The sequence below is a fragment of the Myxocyprinus asiaticus genome, chromosome 31 (genome assembly GCF_019703515.2).
Source record: "Myxocyprinus asiaticus isolate MX2 ecotype Aquarium Trade chromosome 31, UBuf_Myxa_2, whole genome shotgun sequence".
Taxonomy (NCBI): domain Eukaryota; kingdom Metazoa; phylum Chordata; class Actinopteri; order Cypriniformes; family Catostomidae; genus Myxocyprinus; species Myxocyprinus asiaticus.
Window position 1 is genome coordinate 17,558,346 of NC_059374.1, and position 22,832 is coordinate 17,581,177.

At 40.6% G+C, this 22,832-nt stretch overlaps 1 pseudogene; it reads left to right on the top strand.

Annotated features, from left to right (window-relative positions):
- The first annotated feature begins 774 nt into the window (after positions 1-774).
- Positions 775-22,832, top strand: part of LOC127422119 (atypical kinase COQ8B, mitochondrial-like) — a 57,584-nt pseudogene continuing 35,526 nt past the window's right edge.

Sequence of the window (22,832 nt, forward strand, 5' to 3'; positions counted from 1 at the left end):
AGGAGATGTGGCAAATTCAACGGCTCAGTCACGTGAAAGCTTCAGAATGCAGCGTGAAACATTTACCCATGTTTCCATTGATCATGGTATAAATGGGGTATAAAAGGGGTACAACTGAACCTTACCTATGCAACCCCCCCCCCCCCCCCCCCTTAAAAAATAGGTCAAGTATATAAAAAGACAGAGTAAATGTTTTAGAGTTATTATTTATAATAATGTATTATAATCAATAATATTTCCCCTTTATTATAGAGAGTAATAAAAAAAAGACTTCCTGAATAAAAAAAATAAAGTCTGAGTAAAGAAAAACCCAAAATCTAACCAATAACACTAGAATTTTTTTTAAAGAAAGAAAAAAAAAATCTCCTTAAAATCATCCTAGGGGACATAAAAGTTAATTATTAAAGAATAGCCCATTCTTTTCATTCTTTTGATACTAGGTAACTAGTTTATCTGTAATGTCAAATGAAAGTCACTTAGGTCTGCGTGTAGATGTGTTTCCGTCAAAACATTCAGCATTCTCGTTGTATAACTGTAAAACGCACGTGATTTAGAACCCTTCCAGTACGGCACTCACTTCCACCTGCTCATTGGCCACTGAGCACCATAAGACACGCCCTTCACCAAACCCGATTGGAAAAATCGTGTGTCTGTCAAAACGGAAACTACGGCTACCACAACCTGTTAGGTATCCGTTCATGATTGGTTGTCAGCAGATACACACAATAAAGCCCACCCGTTTTTTATATTTGTGAATTTGGTTGGCTATCTTGGTTGTCAATCACCGGAGCATTCCTGTGTCGCGGTAGTGGTTGCAAACAGACAGTCAGAGGTGTGTGGATTGGATAGGACACTAACGCACAGACACTGAGAAGCATCCAATCTCTTAACAAGAGTAAGTATACTGCTATTAGATACATTGAGGATAGAAAACTACACTGAACTCATTCTGAAAGACAAGCTAGAAGTAACTTTTTATTGTGTATTATCATAATGAGTTACATCACGACGATCTGATCAGCATCATAGAATATCTTTTTATACGATAGTGTTCCATTAATACAAATATCAATGAAATGAAGAAAACAATACAAAATGTTTCTACCTTAAAGGGATAGTTCACTGAAAAATACAATTCTCTCATCATTTATAAATCTATCACCCTCATGCCATCACAGATGTATATGACTTTCTTCTGCTGAACACAAACAAAGATTTTTAGGAGAATATTTCAGCTCTGTAGGTCCATACAATGCAAGTGAATGGTTACCAAAACTAGGAAGCTAAAAAAAAGCACATAAAGGCAGCATAAAAGTAATCCTTATGACTTAATTGGTTTAATTAATGTCTTCTGAGGCGATCCAATTGGTTTTGGGTGAGAACAGATCAAAATGTCACCATTTACTTGCATTGTATGGACTTACAGAGCTGAGATATTAAAATCTTTATGTTCTGCAGAAGAAAGAAAGTCATATGCATCTGGGATGGCACAAGGGTGAATAAATGATGAGAGAATATTAATTTTTGGGTGAACTATCCCTTTAACTGTACATCAAAACTAACTGTACATCCTGTACTTACATTTGTTTAATGTTAATGTAATTTAAGTGTAAACTCGCAATGACAAGCAAAATCAAAAGTAGATCAATTTCTAAATCCAGTTATATGATTGAAACTTGTTTGTTGAGCTGGCTATATGTTAGCTTTTATTTTTTATCAGTGATGTAATTACATGATGGTTGAAGGAATTGACATCTGCTCCTGTGATTTTCAGTGACGTTGGCAGAAGTACTCCAGGTGTTGAGGGGAGCTGGCAAGGTGGGCACTGCATTTGCCACCACTCAGGGTGAACAGCTCAGACTGATGGCCTGCAACTCGACCTTTGGTACAGGGGTCAAAGCCGCTCAGGAGGCAGTTGAAGGTATGATGGGCACTGTGATGGGAGGAGGCGTTGTTAGTAAACCCTGAAAGATTTACTACACTGTACATTTACACTGATCTGCAAAGGTAAAATGCAGTAACTATACTTTTTGTTCAAATTGAGGGCCAAACCAAAATCGGGCCTCCTGGACTGTGACAGATCAGGTTTGGTTCAACTATCCTCAGGTTCAGAGAGAACAAAGTGAGAATATTTTATAATAAATAAGCCTCAGTGCCAGTGTTGGTGCAGTTCCTGCAAGAAAAGGGGCGTCACCAAACTGTTGCTACAAATTTCTCTAGAATTTCATTGTTTTCATAGCATTAGAATTTGCCTTCACAGTAAGATTTGGCTTCACTGGCCTAACAAACCCATTAATTAGAAAGGGGTGTCCACATAGTATTTATTTGACTAATTATGTTTTATTTTAATTGACATAATCAGATGCCCAAGACTGAGGAGTTCCCTGACATTGAGAAGTGGGAAGAGATGGAACCGGATGAAGCCGCAAAGTGGGCAGTAGGCTCTGAACTTCCCCCAGACATTTCCAGCACAGATGGCAGTAATGTTGCAGGGATGTCAGAGACACCTGTTGGTGCATCTAATGGCACAGTAAATGGAACAGGACGAAACTAAACTAAAATTGAAATGTTTTGCCCAATATGTTAATGATAGGAAAACGTATTTCATCAGATAATTCAGTATTCGAAGGCGCATTAGTCTGCGTGGACATTACAATTTTGTAATTGTATAATACAAGTTTGTAATTTTACATTGCAGGTTTGTGTGTTGTTGCTATTGTGACAGAAAATATACAGTATCTCCAGAATATCTCTACCGGCATTATGAAATGTACTTGTCATTTTACTCTGTGTAACTGATCTGCATGTCTGGCTACAAAGATATTTAAGTACACTGTTCTCTCTGTAGAAGTATCTTTTCCATTTTTAAAGGTGAAGTACTGTATGTAATATCTGTGCCACATCGTTACCAAATGGAATTGCAAAAATAAATACAGGTTTCCAAACAGATTTCATGAGAAACAAAAAGATAGTCCAATCCCAAATTCATGCAATTGGTTGAGCCACTGTTGCTGGTCAGTATGCTCATGCAAAAAGAGCAATGTTTTGATGATGCCAAAGAGCCACAGTGTTGACACTTTTGGGGGAATTTGACCCAGAAATGGCTTATATATATAATTGTCTTTACATTTTAAAGGGATAGTTCACCCAAAAATGAAAATTCTCTCATCATGTACTCACCCTCATGCCACCCCAGATGTGTATGACTTTTTTTTTCTGCTGAACATAAATGGAGATTTTTAGAAGAATGTCTCAGCTTTGTAGGTCCATACAATGCAAGTGAATTGTTCCCAGAAATTTAAAGCTCCAAAAAGCACATAAAGGCAGCATAAAAGTAATCCATACGATTCCAGTGGTTAAATCTATGTCTTCTGAAGTGATCTGATAGGTGTGGGTGAGAAACATAAATATTTACATCCTCTTTTACTATAACCACTTTCACTATCACATTCTTCTTTTGTTTTAGGTGATTTGCATTCTTTTTTCTTTTTTTCTTTTTCATTAACCATTTTTATTGATACCATACTCAAAATAAAACAAACAGCACATGAAAACACAGAATCAACTTTGATCAATATATCCTGTCACCCAACATACATTTCAGTGGTCAAACATTGAATAACAAAAGACACACATATAAATAGTACAAAGAAAATACTCAGTGACATAAAAAGACAAAAAATAACCAACAAAAAAGAAGAAGGGTTCCACATATTAATTAATTACATATATTTAACCCAAACTGTCCCTCTCCACTGTTCCTCCCTGGCAACCCTCTAGGAAGGCCATATACAGGTGCATCTCAATAAATTAGAATGTCGTGGAAAAGTTCATTTATTTCAGTAATTCAACTCAAATTGTGAAACTCGTGTATTAAATAAATTCAGTGCACACAGACTGAAGTAGTTTAAGTCTTTGGTTCTTTTAATTGTGATGATTTTGGCTCACATTTAACAAAAACCCACCAATTCACTATCTCAAAAAATTAGAATATGGAGACATGCCAATCAGCTAATCAACTCAAAACACCTGCAAAGGTTTCCTGAGCCTTCAAAATGGTCTCTCAGTTTGGTTCACTAGGCTACACAATCATGGGGAAGACTGCTGATCTGACAGTTGTCCAGAAGACAATCATTGATGCACTTCACAAGGAGGGTAAGCCACAAACATTCATTGCCAAAGAAGCTGGCTGTTCACAGAGTGCTGTATCCAAGCATGTTAACAGAAAGTTGAGTGGAAGGAAAAAGTGTGGAAGAAAAAGATGCACAACCAGCCGAGAGAACCGCAGCCTTATGAGGATTGTCAAGCAAAATCGATTCAAGAATTTGGGTGAACTTCACAAGTAATGGACTGAGGCTGGGGTCAAGGCATCAAGAGCCACCACACACAGACATGTCAAGGAATTTGGCTACAGTTGTTGTATTCCTCTTGTTAAGCCACTCCTGAACCACAGACAACGTCAGAGGCGTCTTACCTGGGCTAAGGAGAAGAAGAACTGGACTGTTGCCCAGTGGTCCAAAGTCCTCTTTTCAGATGAGAGCAAGTTTTGTATTTCATTTGGAAACCAAGGTCCTAGAGTCTGGAGGAAGGGTGGAGAAGCTCATAGCCCAAGTTGCTTGAAGTCCAGTGTTAAGTTTCCACAGTCTGTGATGATTTGGGGTGCAATGTCATCTGCTGGTGTTGGTCCATTGTGTTTTTTGAAAACCAAAGTCACTGCACCCGTTTACCAAGAAATTTTGGGACACTTCATGCTTCCTTCTGCTGACCAGCTTTTTAAAATGCTGATTTCATTTTCCAGCAGGATTTGGCACCTGCCCACACTGCCAAAAGCACCAAAAGTTGGTTAAATGACCATGGTGTTGGTGTGCTTGACTGGCCAGCAAACTCACCAGACCTGAACCCCATAGAGAATCTATGGGGTATTGTCAAGAGGAAAATGAGAAACGAGACCAAAATATGCAGATGAGCTGAAGGCCACTGTCAAAGAAACCTGGGCTTCCATACCACCTCAGCAGTGCCACAAACTGATCACCTCCACGCCACGCCAAATTGAGGCAGTAATTAAAGCAAAAAGGAGCCCCTACCAAGTATTGAGTACATATACAGTAAATGAACATACTTTCCAGAAGGCCAACAATTCACTAAAAATGTTTTTTTATTGGTCTTATGATGTATTCTAATTTTTTGAGATAGTGAATTGGTGGGTTTTTGTTAAATGTGAGCCAAAATCATCACAATTAAAAGAACCAAAGACTTAAACTACTTCAGTCTGTGTGCATTGAATTTATTTAATACACGAGTTTCACAATTTGAGTTGAATTACTGAAACAAATGAACTTTTCCACGACATTCTAATTTATTGAGATGCACCTGTAAGTGCCCCACTTCTTGCCATAAGCATCCAAACTGCCCGGCCATCTATGCGACATCTTTTCAAAAGCTGCCACTCTGCCCAACTCGGTGCACCACTCATGAAATGAGGACGCACCAGCCGACTTCCATCCCCCAAGAATCACCTTCCTGCTGATCATCACACTAGTAAGGACCCAGTTTTTTATGTGTTTGTTCCCTACGTTAATACACGCCCCATCACCCAGAATACAAAATCTGGGGCAGAATACAATCTGAGTGCTCAAGACCTCACAGACATAACTCTGAACCCTTGACCAGAACTCTTGAATCTTAGTACTGAACCAAAAACATGGGCTATGTCCCCGTACTCCAATTGGCATCGCCAGCAAGTAGGTGTGTCTTTAAGCCCAGGCCTATACAATCAAGAGGGAGTTCAATAAAAATGATACAGAATCTTAATTGAATGAGGCGCACCCTCGCATCCCTAGGCATAGACTTGACATTTTTATAAATCCTACACCATTCTTCATCCTCCAGTACTAAATTCAAGTCTCTCTCCCATAACTTCTCAAGAGATGTTAAAACCCCGTCCCCTAGTCTCTGAATTAACCAGGAATAGTATGCTGAAGCCTCGTGACCCTTTCCAAAAGCAGCAAGCACCATCTTAAGAGTGTCTGCCGCTTTAGGGGGCTGCGTACTACACCCAAATGTGGTACAAAGTAGAGGGCTCAGCTGTAATTACCTGAAAAATGTATATCTGGGAATCCCAAAACACTGTATAATATTTTCAAAGGATCTCAACGCTCCATTTTCATACAGGTCACCCAGCGTAGCAGCTCCCTTCTCAATCCATTCTGTCCAGCAGAAAGGGGACTTGTTAATGCACAATTTAGGGTTTAACCAAATACTTGCGGCAACTTTCAGGTAAATGTCAGAATTGAACACACTGGAAACTTTTGTCCACACTAAATGCATATGCGAGATAACGGGATATATCTTTACTTCTCCGGGCAGCTTGGTAGAAAGACTTTGCAATGGCAAGATAGGGGCAAGGACCTCCTATTCAATAAAGAGCCAGGGAGGGGCTCTCTCAGGTGGAAGCGACCAGTGAGCCAAATGTCTGAGACCAAAAGTATAATAGTAAAACAAAATCTTGGGGAGACCTAACCCACCTATGTCAATTGGCCTGTGTAACTTATTAAAATGCATCTGAGGATGTTTACCATTCCAGATAAAAGATTTACCTATACCATCAAATTGTTTAAAATAAAAGAGGGGAACTCCAATGAGGAGAGACTGTAGTATGTAGTTGAATTTTGGAATACAGTTCCTTTTAATAACATTAACCTTCCCAATCATAGATAAATCTAGTGAAGCCCACCTGTCCACATCTCTTGAAAATCTTATTATTAAAGGGTCAAAATGAACTCTAACTATATCACACAAATTTGCTGGGAATAAAATACCCAAATACTTAATGGCCTGTTTGGGCCACTGGAATGTACCCGGACAGTACGCTGTCAGAGCCAAAGCTTCGGATTTAGACCAATTAACTCTGTATCCTGAGAATTTAGAAAAGGAATTAATAATTCTGTGGAGGCAAGGCATAGATCTAGTAGGGTCGGAGACAAATAACAAAATATAATCTGCGTAAAGCAAAAACTTATGTGCCACACCTCCCGCCATCACTCCTGAAAAATCATCCTCCTTTCTTATCGCAGCTGCTAATGGTTCCAGGGCAAGACCCTGCCGGGTGCCCCCATCCAGAGTAAAATAATCTGAAATTAATCCATTTGTTTGTACCGCTGCTACCGGGTGTCTATAAAGTAACTTAATCCAAACAATAAAAGTATTCCTGAACCCATACATTTCCAAAATCTTAAAAAGATAATCCCATTCTACCATATCAAACGCTTTTTCCGCATCAAGTGAAATGGCAGCGACCGGAGTCTGATCATTTGCCACTGACCACACAATATTGATGAAACGCCTAATGTTATCAGAAGAGCTGCGACCCCGAATAAACCCCACCTGATCTATATGTATAAGAGATGTCGTAACTTTACTTAATCAGTTAGTCAAAAGTTTTGACAACATTTTGACGTCTAGCTGGATCAGGGAAATTGGATGTTAACTTATACTCGCTTGAATCTTTGTCCTTTTTAAGAATCAGACTGATCCGGGCTTGTGTCATGGTTGGCGGAAGATTTCTATTCTTTAATGATTCCATATAAACTTCTAGCAAAATGGAGCCAGTTCTGTAGCATAAGATCTAAAAAATTAAGCAGGCAAAGACGTCTGGCCCCAGAGCCTTGCCTGTAGGCAAGGCCTTAATTACCTCACCAAGCTCCTCCAAGTTTATCTCAGAATCAAGATAATTATTTTGCTCAGTCGTCAGTGTAGGGAATTCTAATGGTTCCACAAAGTTTCTATTATCTTCATCAAAGTATGACTGTCTTGCCCTGAATAGCCAAAACTCCACCTTACGTGACAAAATAGTGTTATATCTGTATTTCAATCGGGTCAATTCTTTGAGGCCATCAGACGACATTCGGCGCTTCAGCTCTGCCTTGGCACTTTTAATATTCCCTTCCAACTCCACGAGTTTTCGTGCTTTGGATTTTTTGGTGAATGAGGCATATTGTATGATCCGACCCCTAAGAACCGCCTTAAGTGTCTCCCAAGCCACACCCACAGAGGATATTGAGGACCAGTTGGTCTCCATATAAACATTAATTTCAGCCTTTAACATTTGTTGGAATTCAGGATTTTGTAAAAGGGATACATTAAAGCACCAACTATATGATTTCCTTTTCTCCATATGTGGCAACACCTCTAAATACATCAGGGCGTGATCTGAGACTAAAATGTTTCCCATTGAGCATTCAGTAACAGATGAAATGAGGGACTTTGATATAAAAAAAAAAAAAAATCTATTCTACAGTAAATCTTATGGACTGATGAAAAAAATGTATAATCCCTCCCAGATGGGTTCAAAAGTCTCCAAATATCTGTAAGACCAAGATTTTTTACAAATCCTGTAAAGCATCAATGTTGCTCTAGAGGGCTTGCACACTTTTGCTTCACTATGATCAAGAACTGAGTCCATCAAAAGATTAAAGTCTCCTCCCAAAATGATATCATGAGGGGTGCCAGCGGCTTACAACATCCCTTCAAGATCTATAAAAAAGCCCTGATCATCAACGTTAGGTGCATAAATATTAGCCAAAATAAGACTTTGCCCCAGAATTTCAGCTAAAACAATAATGACTCTTCTTAATTTATTTTTAATCTGTTTGAGACATTTGAATTGTAGATGTTTACTTATCAGTGTAATGACTCCCCTGCTCTTACTCGAGCCAGCACTATAGAAAACATGCCCATCCCATATCTTCCCAAATATTTCAGCTTCCTGTGGAGAAAGATGCGTTTCTTGAAGAAACACTATATCATATTTCTTACGCTTAAGAAGAGAAATAACCTTCCTTCTTTTTATGGGGTGCCCCAACCCATTCACATTCCACGTGGAGAGAGACAATCCACTCATATAAACATATGATGTTTTGACATATAAGAAAAAATAGATTGTGTGTCAAAAACAAGATTATAAAGACTACATTCCAACATTAGTGCAACAATCAAACCCCGAGCATCTCCTAGAACAAAAAAACAAAACAAAAAAACCCAGAAAAAACCAAAATGTGCACATTAAACCCGCACATGACAGCGCCAACTGCCGTCCATCCCTCTAAACTCAAACAGTCCATGCACACCTACGAGAACCCCTGCGACAACCTTGCCGTCGGATTGCTCAGGTCCGGTGTTTCTATACAAATTTTGTGAGACAAAATTACACAGCAAAAGATAATCTATAAAACAAACTCCAGCCAATAGATGGAATAAGCACAAAGAGCGTGTAGATTCATCCATAAAACTGTCTTGAAAGTGTGATACTCTACAAAATAAACTCCAGCCGCTAGCCGAAACCAGCACAGAAAGAGCGTGCAGATTCCTCAAACAGTCAAGTGAATGTTCAGTGAGCCAACCCACTTGGCTGCACATGAGTACAACAAGATGACTTACTCCATTAATTTTATGAAGGACATCGCTTGCTGGGGGCATGTAAATGTTTTACAGCCATCCTTAGCATCTATTCTCAATTTGGCTGGGAATATCAGTGCAAAAGTGACCTTCCATTGATGTAAAAGTTTCTTGCAATCCTTGAATCGATCACGTTTCTCTCTTGTCGAATTTGCAAAGTCTGGGAACAAGAAAATGCTGTGGTTCTTCCAAAAAAGCCTTCCTTTACTCCTCGCCTAACACAAGATCGGATGATCTCAGAAATTTGGCCAGAATTGATCGGGGCCTGTCCCCCTCCACGGATCGCCGAGCAGGAACCCTGTGAGCTCGCTCAATTCCAGCTTATGGCCTGCTATGTCAAGCAGATTCAGAAGGAGCCCATCCAGGAATTTCATCATATTCTGTCCCTTCGACCTCAGGAACTCTGACGATACGGATGTTATTCCACCATCTATGGTTCTCCATGTTCTCCAACTTCTCCCAGACATGCTCCAAATCCACAGTGGTTGCTAGCAGATTAGCAGCTAATTCCCTCTCCGATGACTCCATGTAATTGATCTGTTTCTCGAAATCCCCCACTCTTGTGACCACATCAGAGATCTTCGCCTCTATGGCAGTGATCGATCGACATATCACAGCAAGATCCTCCAAGTCAGCAACGACCTTCATCAGCATTGCCGACATGTTCAGCATCTCTTGCCGCATTTCCCGCACCTCCCTGTCTAAGTCGACTCCTAGGCTTGCGGCTTGCTTGGGGGCATCAGCTTGAGCACGATAGTGTCTTTTAAAGTCTCCAGAGTCTGAGGATATTGAATTCTTTGACATATTGTCCTCCTAGAACAGTTATGGAACAGAGTGTATTGAATCTCACTGGTTTATGTCATTAAAAGTATTGAAACAAGCAAAGTGCGCAGAGCTCGCATTCACAAGTCCAATCCACGCATGGCGTCATGTTATCCCTGATATTTCACATTCTTAAAATAAAGTAGTGATCCTAACTGATCAAAGACAGGAAATGCTTTCTATGATTAAATGTCAGGAAGTGTGAAAAACTGAGTTTAAATGTATTTGGCTAAGGTGTATGTAACCTTCTGACTTCAACTGTATTTGATACACCATTCTGACACTGTGATTAGTTGAGTGCCTAATTAACCTAATAATTAAGTAGGGATTCAATTCCAGAGTCCAACATGATTGGTTGTTTAAGTGTGCTTTCATTGGTCAGAGTTGTTTTAAATGTGCATGTCGAGTTTTTTTTCTTAACCCTGACGAAGGCCTACGTGCTGAAACGCAGTGGTTTATGTTGTTCACTTTAAGTCAAATAAAGTTTTTCACTGCACGTGTTGTTGGATTCCTCTGTGCCATTCTTGTTGTTTCTATCCATGCCCCTTGTAAGTGGTAAAGTAGTGCCAGATCTACTTCTACAATATGTGGAATCATTTGAAAGCTTAGAATCTGAACTTTTCATAGAAAACCATCACTTCTGCATTTATGTTACATTAAATAACTAAATAAGGCCTGAAAACATTTGCGTTACGAATCAGCACCACCTAGAGGTCATGTGGAAGAAATATTAATATTAAGTCTTTCAAATAGCATGTAAATAGACAAATCATACATCAAATAAAAGCTCTCATTTTTCAAGAATACGACTGTACGGTTTATTTTGTTGCCCTAATACCATAGTTCGAAAGATTTTTAAAAGAATCACAAAGTGAAATATAATTTCTGTAAGACATCAAATACAGTAGTACAAATACAGATTGTTTCACATTTAAGTGATTATATAACAATTCCAGTGGGTCAGAAGTTTACATACACTAAGTCAACTGTGCCTTTAAGCAGCTTGGAAAATTCCAGAAAATGATGTCAAGTCTTTAGACAATTAGCCAATTAGCTTCTGAAAGGAAGTGTACATGTGGATGTATTTTAAGGCCTACCTTCAAAACTAGTGCCTCTTTGCTTGACATGGGAAAATCAAAAGAAATCAGCCAAGACCTCAGAAAAAAATTGTGGACCTCCACAAGTCTGGTTCATCCTTGGGAGCAATTTCCAAATGCCTGAAGGTTCCACGTTCATCTGTACAAACAATAGTACGCAAGTATAAACACCATAGGACCACGCAGCCATCATACCGCTCAGGAAGGAGACGCATTCTGTCTCCTAGAGATGAACATAGTTTGGTGCGAAAAGTGCAAATCAATCCCAGAACAACAACAAAGGACCTTGTGAAGATGCTGGAGGAAACAGGTAGACAAGTATCTATATCTACAGTAAAACAAGTCCTATATCAAAATAACCTGAAAGGCTGCTCAGCAAGGAAGAAGCCACTGCTCCAAAACCGCCATAAAAAAGCCACACTACAGTTTGCAAGTGCACATGGGGACAAAGATCTCACTTTTTGGAGAAATTTCCTCTGGCCTGATGAAACAAAAATTGAACTTTTTGACCATAATGACGATCTTTATGTTTGGAGGAAAAAGGGTGAGGCTTGCAAGCCGAAGAACACCATCCCAACCGTGAAGCATGTGGATGGCAGCATCATGTTGCAGGGGTGCTTTGCTGCAATAGGGACTGGTGCACTTCACAAAATAGATGGCATCATGAGGAAGGAAAATGATGTGGATATATTGAAGCAACATCTCAAGACATCAGCCATGAAGTTAAAGCTTGGTCGCAAATGGGTCTTCCAAATGGACAATGACCCCAAGCATACTCCCAAAGTTGTGGCTTAAGGACAACAAAGTCAAGGTATTGGAGTGGTCATCATAAAGCCCTGACCTCAATCTGATAGAAAATGTGTGGGCTGAAATGAAAAAGCATGTGTGAGTAAGGATGCCTACAAACCTGACTCAGTTACACCAATTCTGTCTGGAGATATGGGCCAAAATTCCAGCAACTTATTGTGTGAAGCTTGTGAAAGGCTACCCAAAATGTTTGACCCAAGTTAAACAATTTAAAAGTAATGCTACCAAAAAGCAACACATTGTATGTAAACTTCTGACCTACTGGGAATGTGATGAAAGATATAAAAGCTGAAATAAATCATTCTCTCTACTATTATTGTGACATTTCACATTCTTAAAATAAAGTAGTGATCCTAACTGACCAAAGACAGGGAATGTTTTCTACGATTAAATGTCAGGAATTGTGAAAAACTGAGTTTAAATGTATTTGGCTAAGGTGTATGTAAACTTCTGACTTCAACTGTGTCTATATAATGTATATATATATATATATATATATATATATATATATATATATATATATATATATATATATATATATATATACACACATATATATAAACTGAAATATCACATTGACATAAGTATTCAGACCCTTAACTCAGTACTTAGTTGAAGCATCTTTGGCAGTTTAATGATAATGTGCAAAATGACAAAAACATGTAACACACTGTAACAGACCAAACTTTAACCAAATATTCAAATATTTAAAAAAATGTATAAACTACCTACAATTATTGAAACAAGTATCAAACATATTAAATAATATTATGTAAGATTAAACTACATGTGAAAACTGTCCTGAAAACCTGAGCTCCTAAAATTATAGCATATAATGCATATAATTAAATATTACCGGTAGCTACTTTTTAGAAGGTCCTCTATTGTGAATTCAAAAGCAAAAGCAAAACCTCTTTGTTTGGACTTCCAAAGGCAGATGAATTGAAGAGGTGTACACCCAGTGCACATATGTAGGCCTCTGCTAACCTGCTAGCTATTGTTATTGTGCTGAAATAGTTTTGCTAATCAGCTGCGGACCCACTTTTACCTACAATTGTGTAGAATTATGCAGAATGTTTGTCGTTCTTACTATCATGAATAGTGATCAAGTGTGGAGATAGATTTATTTTTACAAACGGTAATTTTACGTCTGAAATCTACGGTAGTGCTCAGCTATCTTGCTATGTAACGTTTTTTTTTTTTTGGTAAGGGTTCACTATTCTGCTGTGGGCCGGCTTTTACCTAGAACTGTGTAACAAAATGGTCAATCTCAAGAGTTTTATATCATTATCTAATTACAAGCTGTAATTAGTTACATCCGCTATCCACCATAGTCCATGGCTAACTTGCTCACCAACTCAACCGGGAGTAAACCGTTCATAGCTCTGGCGAAAAAGGTTTAGCAACACCCATTCCAGCAAAAGATGACTAACTTAGATGCATTACGTGTCTTACTTGAAGCTGTATTAGGTTCACAATAATCGACAGTGTACTTGTAAGAAATTAAAAACTTACCACTGTGAAATGTCCTGCTCAAGTCGTGCTCGTGAAGGTGGAATGTCAAACTGGTATGGCAAAAACTGACACCATTGTTACCATAGTGTTGTGGCAGAGGGGGCGTGGTCAAGCGTCCATCCGGAGAGAGAGAAAGCGGTAAGGGCGCTTGCACCTGAGCTAGATTATGTTTAACACCTGTTTCTAATTCCAGTGACCATGGGGAGAGCGGCATATAAGCAGCCTCGCCACCAGCAGAGGAGAGAGAGAGTCTGGCACAAGGAAGGCCACTGTGTTTCTGAAGCTGTTACGTTTAATCTGTTATGTTTGTGAAGCTGATGTGTTTAAGTTACTACGTGCCTGTGAAGCTAATGAGTTTAAGTGACTATGTGTCCGTGAAGCTGATGAGTTTGTGAAGTTGTAAAGCATTGAAGTGGCTGATTAAAAGTCCTACCTGAGCCTGGAAAACCTGCTTCCCTGTGTTCTCCTTCCCTTCTGTTTGTGAAGCTGTGTTACACTGGTGCCAAAACCCGGAAATCTTGAAGTACGCCCCATGGAGTCCTCCCAGTTGGCAGAGATCCTCAAATCCCTCGCTGGCTTACACCAGTCCCACCAACAATCCCTGCTTGAGCTCCGGCAAGATTAAGATCACCAGTTCTTCGAGGTCCTTCGGGCTCAAGCAGAGGACTGGCATGCAACCGGAGCCTTCTCAGCCAGGAGAGAGCCCCGGCCGCGTCCCCGGACAACCACAGCCTGATGCCCCCACCCACGCTTCTGAAGATGGGGCGGAGGATGACCCGGAAGCCTTCCTCGACTTGTTTGAGCAGACCACTGAGATCTGGAGCTGGCTGCATGATCAGTGGGCGGCCAGGCTCCTCCCGATGCTGTCCAGGGAATCCCAGCTCGCAGCACAACAACTGCCGGTGGCAAACCTCCTGGCTTATGAGGACCTGAAGAAGACCACCCTGCAGCGGGTTGGCCGCAGCCCAGAGCAGCAGTGCCAGAATTCTGGTCGATGAAGTTGGAGATGACCGGCCGCCCGTTTGCCTTCACCCAACGGCTCCAAGATGCCTGCCAGAGATGACTGCTGGTATCGAGGGAATAATCAATCAGGTGGTACTGGAGCAGCTCATCAATTGGCTACCGCGAGGAACGGTGGAATGGGTCCAGTGCCACCGCCCGGCGTCACTGAAGGAGGCTGTTCGATTGGCGGAGGACCATATGGCAGTGTACCTGAGGGCGGAAGAGCCCTCTCACTCTCTCTCCCCTCCCCTTGTGTTTTCCCCATTCTCTTCCCCCCCCTCTTCTCTCTCACTCTGCTCTCTACCCAGAGCCCGTTCCTGCCCCATGGAGGCGAGAAGTCCCACCACTGAAGCCAGTTCCCCGCATTGCATCACCCACAGCAGTGACAGTGCCCTGCCGCTCTCCCCCTCAGGTGGAAGTGTCCACTGATGCAGGTGTGGACGTGGCGCCTGGGCCGGTCTGCTGGAGTTGTGGGGATCTGCGGATGGGTCCTGCACTAAAGCGATGAGATGTGAAATGTGCGATGTTCTGGCAGGGGAGGTGGAGCCATCTTCGTCAGCTCCACGTCAGGATGACATGAGGTGGGAGAGGCTGCAGCCCCGCCTATCCTCAGGGGATTTCCCGAAGGGGATTTCCCTTTGGAGCAGTCGCGAGATGAGACCCTCAAGCACGCCTTTGACCAAGTGAGAGTGATCGATGGTCAACAACTCCAGCCGAATGTCGCACTTTCATATCCTTATTTCACAATTATAAATGAGCGGTTGTACAGAGTGACGCAGGATGCTCAAACAAAGGAAGATACAACCTGGCTCTTAATACCGCGGAGCCGTCGGGAAATGGTGTTCCAGGCTCATTATAATCCCATGGTGGGTCATCTAGGGGAAAGGAAAATACTGAACCGCCTAATAGCCTGTTTTTATTGGCTGGGCATTGGCGGCGATGTCCACAGGTGGTGAGCGGCATGCCACGAATGTCAGCTGGTGAATCCACCGGCCACCCCAAAAGCGCCATTGTGCCCCCTTCCGCTGATCGCAGTCCCCTTCGGAGAATTGGATTGGACCTCGTTGGGCCATTAGAGCGGTCAGCACGCGGACATCGCTTTGTATTGGTCCTAGTGGACTATGCAACGTGATATCTGGAAGCAGTGCCTCTACGCAGCATCTCAGCATGTAGTTTTGCAGAGGCACTGGTAGTGCCGGAGAGGGTGGAGCTCGGGCTGGAGGTGAATACAAAACACAATCGTTTCACCCCAGTCACTTGTGGAGACCATCTCTCACCATATCAACTCACAGAGGTTGCCAAATTGCAACAGGAATTTGCAGACGTGTTTTCCCCTCTACCGGGTCGTACGAACCTTATCCAGCACCACATCGAGACCAAGCCGGGGGTGGTGGTACATAGCCATCACTACCGATTGCCCGAGCACAAAAAAAAAATTGTCTGGGAAGAATTGGATGCAATGCAAGATATGGGGGTAATAGAGGAATCCCACAGTGATTGGTCCAGCCCGGTTATTCTAGTTCCTAAAATCAACAGGTCTGTATGGTTCTGTGTGGATTATAGAAAAGTCAACGCAGTGCCTAAATTTGACACATACCCAATGCCTCGCATTGATGAGCTGATGTGATTAAGTTACTACGTGCCTGTGAAGCTAATGAGTTTAAGTGACTATGTGCCTGTGAAGCTGTTGAGTTTGTGAAGTTGTAAAGCATTGTAGTGGCCGATTAAAAGTCCTACCTGAGCCTGGAAAACCTGCTTCCCTGTGTTCTCCTTCCCTTCTGTTTGTGAAGCTGTGTTACAAGTGTTTACAGCTGTTAAGGAAGCCTGAAATTCGGTTATGGTAAGTGACCAATCACAACAGACTAGGCCAGCTGACCAATCAGAGCAGACTGGGCTTTTCAGAAAGTGGGGCTTTAAAGAGACAGGACCTAAATCAGAGCGTTTGAGTCAGAGGATGAAAATAGGTTTAGCAGAAATGTACAGTATGAGAAAAAGAATGTGTTTTTTGAACATTAAAGCATGTAAACCTATTCTAGTAGACCTCCAAAATAAAAATGGGCTCTTTAAAGGAATATTCCATTGTGACAGATCTCAAGATCTCTTCTCAAGGAGGAAGCGAGGGCTGTGTAAATGTTCAATACAAATCTTTATTTTTGCACACTTTTCAGTGTCACAATGAATGGTTTGCTTTTCAGCAACAAATGCACACACATATAACTACTGCTGCGTACATCTCTCTCCGGTGGTCCGGACCCGCCTTTTATTCCTCTCCAGCTCTCACTGCAACACAAAACAGCTGTTAGAGATAATTTTCCACAGGTGTCAATCCTTACCACTCGTCCTCTCCCAGCTTCGCCCTCCACAGACGTCACTCAGCCATGTCTCCATCTCCACATCCGCGCTCAATACAAGTTGAGTTTAATCGGCAGAATTCGAAGCATAATGTTGATTACCACAAAAATGTATTTGGACTTTTCTTTAAAAAAAGCAAATACTGAGGCCACAGTGAGGCACTTACAATATAAGGTAATGGGGCCAATCCATAAATGTCAAAATACTCACTATTGTATAAGTATAGCTACAAGACATGAACAATATGCCTGTTAACATGATTTTAGTGAGATCGCTAACTAACCATTTCTATCTAAATTTATATCCAATTTTACATTTTTGTTGCCATGACAACATAGACAGCATAAACACTACAAGCTTAAAACGACGGTAAAAATTACAATTTAAACAACTTCACAGCTGAAATAGAATAAAAGTGCTTTTATAAAATTATAAGATTTAGATTTCTGCCTTTAAAACCCCCCAAAATTGGCCCCATTCACATCCATTGTAAGTGGTTCACTGTTACCCATATTTTAACTTTTTTAAAGAAATTGTTTTAAGAGGGATGAGTCCAAATAAATGTTTGTGGTAATCAACATTATGCCATAAATACTGTCGATTGAACTTAACTTGTATTGAACTAACTGGACTATTTGAATCAATTTGTTCCTACAAATTAAATAAAAAAATAAAAAAATAAATAAGTGTTACTGCATTGTTAATATATTGCAGTATTATTTTTTCACGTCATATTTTTGTCTACAGTATGTTTTAATCAAATCCATTTGATTACCATTGTGATAGGTCTTCATTATTGTTGACAAAATCAAAAAACCTTCATCAATGAACATTTTTGTCACTAATTTTGTTTACAAGATTAACATTAATTGTTTGCTTGTGAAGATAATTTTCTTGATTTTTTTTTTTTTTTTGACTACTGAACTATTGAACTATTGAAAATAACTTGGTCTTATCTATCTTGAGAGAACTGGCATCGTGAGTATCATGCTGAAAGCTTCCTTTTGCTAACGAGCCAATTTATTTTATTTTATTTTATTTATTTATTGTATAAGAACTGTTCTTTGATTAGCTTGAAAGAAAAAGGAGAGAAATTATCATAGATGGCATATTTTGCATTTCAGCCACAATGGGGCACCTGTGTGCTGCATCCAGCTACTAAATTGTCATAATGAAAGTTGGTGTTCACTTTATGATGGTGTTCACTTCAAGATATCTCGGTGGATGATGTTTTTATGGCTCTTGTGCAGAAAGTCCTTGAGGAAGAGTTAGGATCTGGATGGCAAGAGAAGCTCTCATCATTTGAGGAGAAGCCTTTTGCTGCTGCCTCCATTGGCTAAGTGTATCATGGCGTTTTGCTGGATGAAAGGGAAGTTGCTATGAAGATACAGGTATCCAAGTGATCTTTTTAATTAAGAAATTATATAATGTTCATACAGCTTGGTTCCGATTAAAGATAACTGCTATGCCAGCACCTTTTGGATGTTGGCTGTTAATATAAACAATAATTATTCAGTCATTTTTGGTTTATTGTCACTCATATAGTATCCTGGCATTGCTGAAAGCATTCATAGTGACCTCAACAATCTCATGTCTGTTCTGAAGATGAGTGTTGTGCTACCTGCTGGTGAGCATTTTTATATAGGAGTTTAAAATGCAAAAGTATGCATATTCATTTCAGTCATACACATTGAGCGGGAAACTTGCTTGTGATATTTGAAAATATCAGTAGTTATTTTTCTATTTTTTAACAGTTTTATTTGCTGACAGTAGTCTCGAGGTTCTACAGAGAGAGCTTGCATGAGAGTGTGACTACAAGAGAGAAGCAGAGTGTTCAAAACACTTTAGGTAGGCCTACATGCAATTAGTGAAAGTCTGGACTGATGTGTTATTTGAACGAATCAAAATTATTCAGTTAGTTGTATTTGTTGACTTTCGAAATGTAAATGCTGTAAATGAAAGCCTGTTTTGATGTAAAAAAATTAGAGCTGTCAGAATTAACGCGTTAACGCATGTGATTATTTAAAAAAGTTTAACCGTTAATACAGAATAAACTCTGTCAGTGATAAAATGGAGAAAGGAGATCTTAACACTATTTGATGTACAAAACAAACCCAGATGAGACTTGTGATAGAAATAAAGTATTGTTCGGCCTATGTAAGGCACATTTTAATTACCGCTGAAGCACACCAAATCTTAACTATCACCAAAACGCAGCTTCACAATTGCTGTAACAAAGAGGATAGTCACAGTCTACCAGTAGATTAATATTGTGGAGGATGACAGTTTAAGGGATTTAACACCCATTGCAATGAATATGCAACCTATGTGGGACTAGTTCTTTTAATTAGTCAAACTCCCACTTAAACTGTGGGAAACATTTAATGTTACTTGAATTGGTGCTATTATGTAAGTGCATTGTCTTTATATTGTGGTAGGTTTTGATTGGAAAATGTTAATAAAGCATTATATATCTACATATTGTTTTGTTTTCTTTCCTAAAATGGAAATAAATAATTTTGACAAGAAAAGAAGTATATACATTGTCAAACTTAAGCACCTTTAAAATCTGTGATTAATTGCGATTAACTCCAAAAAAACCTAATTTTTTTAATGTTTTTTATTGACTGACAGCAATATAAAAAACATTAAACCGAAATTAAAAAAGAAATTGCAAAAAATTCCCCCAAATGGAAATTCTGTGATTTACCCACATGTTGTTCCAAACCCGCATGACTTTCTTTCTACCGTGGAACACAAAAGATAGAAACAAAACTTTTGCCCGAATTTTGTCGCATCCCACAGTGCAGCACAATGACAAAATATGGAATTTTGGTCACAAACATGGCAGCGCAGTCATACAGTGACATCACATGAAACAGGTCAATTGTATCCATTAGTATTATTATTATTATTATGCTGCCTCTTCCTCCCATTGGGAGTCTATGACGGCCCATAGAACCATTCGTAGGAAAATGATGAAATTTGGCACACTGATAAGGGTGGTCATGAGTAGTCCACCATAGTAAATTTGGGACCTCTAGGGCAAACTCCATAGTGCCACCAACAGTCCAAAACTTTAATTTTCATTTTCGTGTATCTTTTGAACCATTTGTCCAAGAAGCAAAATAGGGTTTTGTCTGATTACTCTCTTGCTAATGTTTCAAATGAACCCCCATACATTATAACTCCATTCATTACAGTAGCTGCCATCTTGGATAATGATGTTTACAGTTTAAAAGTTTCACATCCTTCAATCTTTGGACATTTTTGGATGAAAATTATTAGGATGTTTTGTTAGACATTTTATTCAGAGGAGCTGCGGTGCAGTACAAGAGTGCTAAAAGATGCAAACGAGGGAAGCAAGCCGGCGCGCCGGTCAAACTGCGTCAATACGGCTTCCGAAGCACGCTGTCAAGCAAACATTTAGAGAATCTCCACTCTCTTCCTCTCAAAACGGACGAACTACTTCTCCTAACCCGTACAAATAAGGACTTTGCTAACTCTGCTGCTGTGTCCTTCATGGAAACCTGGCTGAGTGAAACCTTTCCTGGCAGCACATTATATCTGCCAGGCTTTCAGCTGTTCAGAGTAGATCGCATCGCAGAGTTATCGGGAAAAACGAGAGGCGGTGGAACAAGCTTTTACATCAATGCAAGTTGGTGTACATTTGTAACAGCATTGAAAAAGATGTGCTGCCCTATTTTAGAAGTGGTCTTCCTCAACTGTAAGCCTTTCTACTCACCACGGGAGTTTTCCTAGTTTATGCTTGTGTTTACATTCCTACACATGCGTGCGTGAATGAAGCGCTGCAACAGCTGGCTGATCACATCACAGACACAAAGCAACAACACCCGGACTCATTTATTATTGTTCTTGTGGATTTTAAAAAAGCAAACCTCACATGTGAACTAGCAAACAAACAGCTTATTACATGCCCAACCAGAGACAAAAATATATTGGATCACTGTTACACTACATTAAAGGATGCATATCACTCTGTCCCTAGAGCAGCTTTGGGACTCTCTGATCACTGTCTGGTTCATCTTCTTCCAACCTACAGGCAAAAACTAAAATCAGCTAAACCTGTAGTTAAGGCTGTAAAGAGATGGACCAATTAAGCTAAGCTGGAACTACAAGCCAGCTTTGACTGCACTGATTGGAGTGTTTTTGAAGCTGCAGCCACTGACCTGGGGTGCGTTTCCCAAAACTATCATTTGCCAACTATGGTCACATGTTCCATTGTTACCAACATAGTTCAGCGATTTGGCATTTCCCAAAACCATAGTTCCAACGAACATTTGCAAACTGCATTGCAAAGTTGTGTAGAACTACAGCTCTCCTGTGGTTATAAGCATAGTTCCTTGTTAGTTTGCACTGTCGACATCATTGATTTCACCGCGGCTGGGGTGTGTTCTATTCAGAGTTATCACCCCATGCCCTATTCCTTTCAAATACTTCGCCATCCACTTTGAGAGCTTTGGAAGGTTTAAAGATGTGGTGTTCAAATATCACGTAATTTACTTTTTAATTTATTTTTTTGGAAATTCTGTTTGAAATGATCTTCTAAACTCAGCAAAAAAGAAACGTCCTCTCACTTTCAACTGCTTTTATATTCAACAAATTTAATGTGTGAATATTTGTATGAAAAAAAAGATTCAACAACTAAGACATAAACCGAACAAGTTTCACAGACATGTGACTAACAGAAATGGAATAATGTGTCCCTGAACAAAGTGTGTGTGGGGGGGGAGTTCAAAATCAAAAGTAACAGTCAGTATCTGGTGTGACCACCAGCTGCATTAAGTACTGCAGTGCATCTCCTCCTCATGGACTGCACCAGATTTGCCAGTTCTTGCTGTGAGATGTTACCCCACTATTCCACCAAGACACTTGCAAGTTCCTGGACATTTCTGGTGGGAATGGCCCTAGCCCTCATCCTCCGATCCAACAGGTCCCAGACGTGCTCAATGTGATTGAGATCCGGGCTCTTCGCTGGCCATGGCAGAACACTGACATTCCTGTCTTGCAGGAAACAAGCACAGAACGAGCAGTATGGCTGGTGGCATTGTCATGCTGGAGGTTCATGTCAGTATGAGCCTGCAGGAAGGGTACCACATGAGGGAGGAGGATGTCTTCCCTTTAACGCACAGCGTTGAGATTTCCTGCAATGACAACAAGCTCAGTCCGATGATGCTGTGACACACCGCCCCAGACCATGACAGCAAATTGATCCCACTCCAGAGTACAGGACTCATTCCTTCCACGATAAACGCGAGTCCGACCATCACTCCTGGTGAGACAAAACTGTGACTCATCAGTGAAGAGCACTTTTTGCCAGTCCTGTCTGGTCCAGCGAAGGTGGGTTTGTGCCCAAAGGTGACGTTGTTGCCGGTGATGTTTGGTAAGGACCTACCTTACAACAGGCCTACAAGCCCTCAGTCCAGCCTCTCTCAGGCTATTGCGGACAGTCTGAGCACTGATGGAGGGATTGTGCGTTCCTGGTGTAACTCAGGCAGTTGTTGTTACCATCCTGTACCTGTCTCGCAGGTGTGATATTCGGATGTACCAATCCTGTGCAGGTGTTGTTATATGTGATCTGCCACTGCGAGGATGATGAGCTGTCCTTCTTGTCTCCCTGTAGCACTGTTTTAGGCATCTCACAGTACAGACATTGCAATTAATTGCCCTGGCCACATCTGCAGTCCTCATGCCTCCATGCAGCATGCCTAAGGCACGTTCACGCAGATGAGCAGGGACCCTGGGCATCTTTCTCTTGGTGTT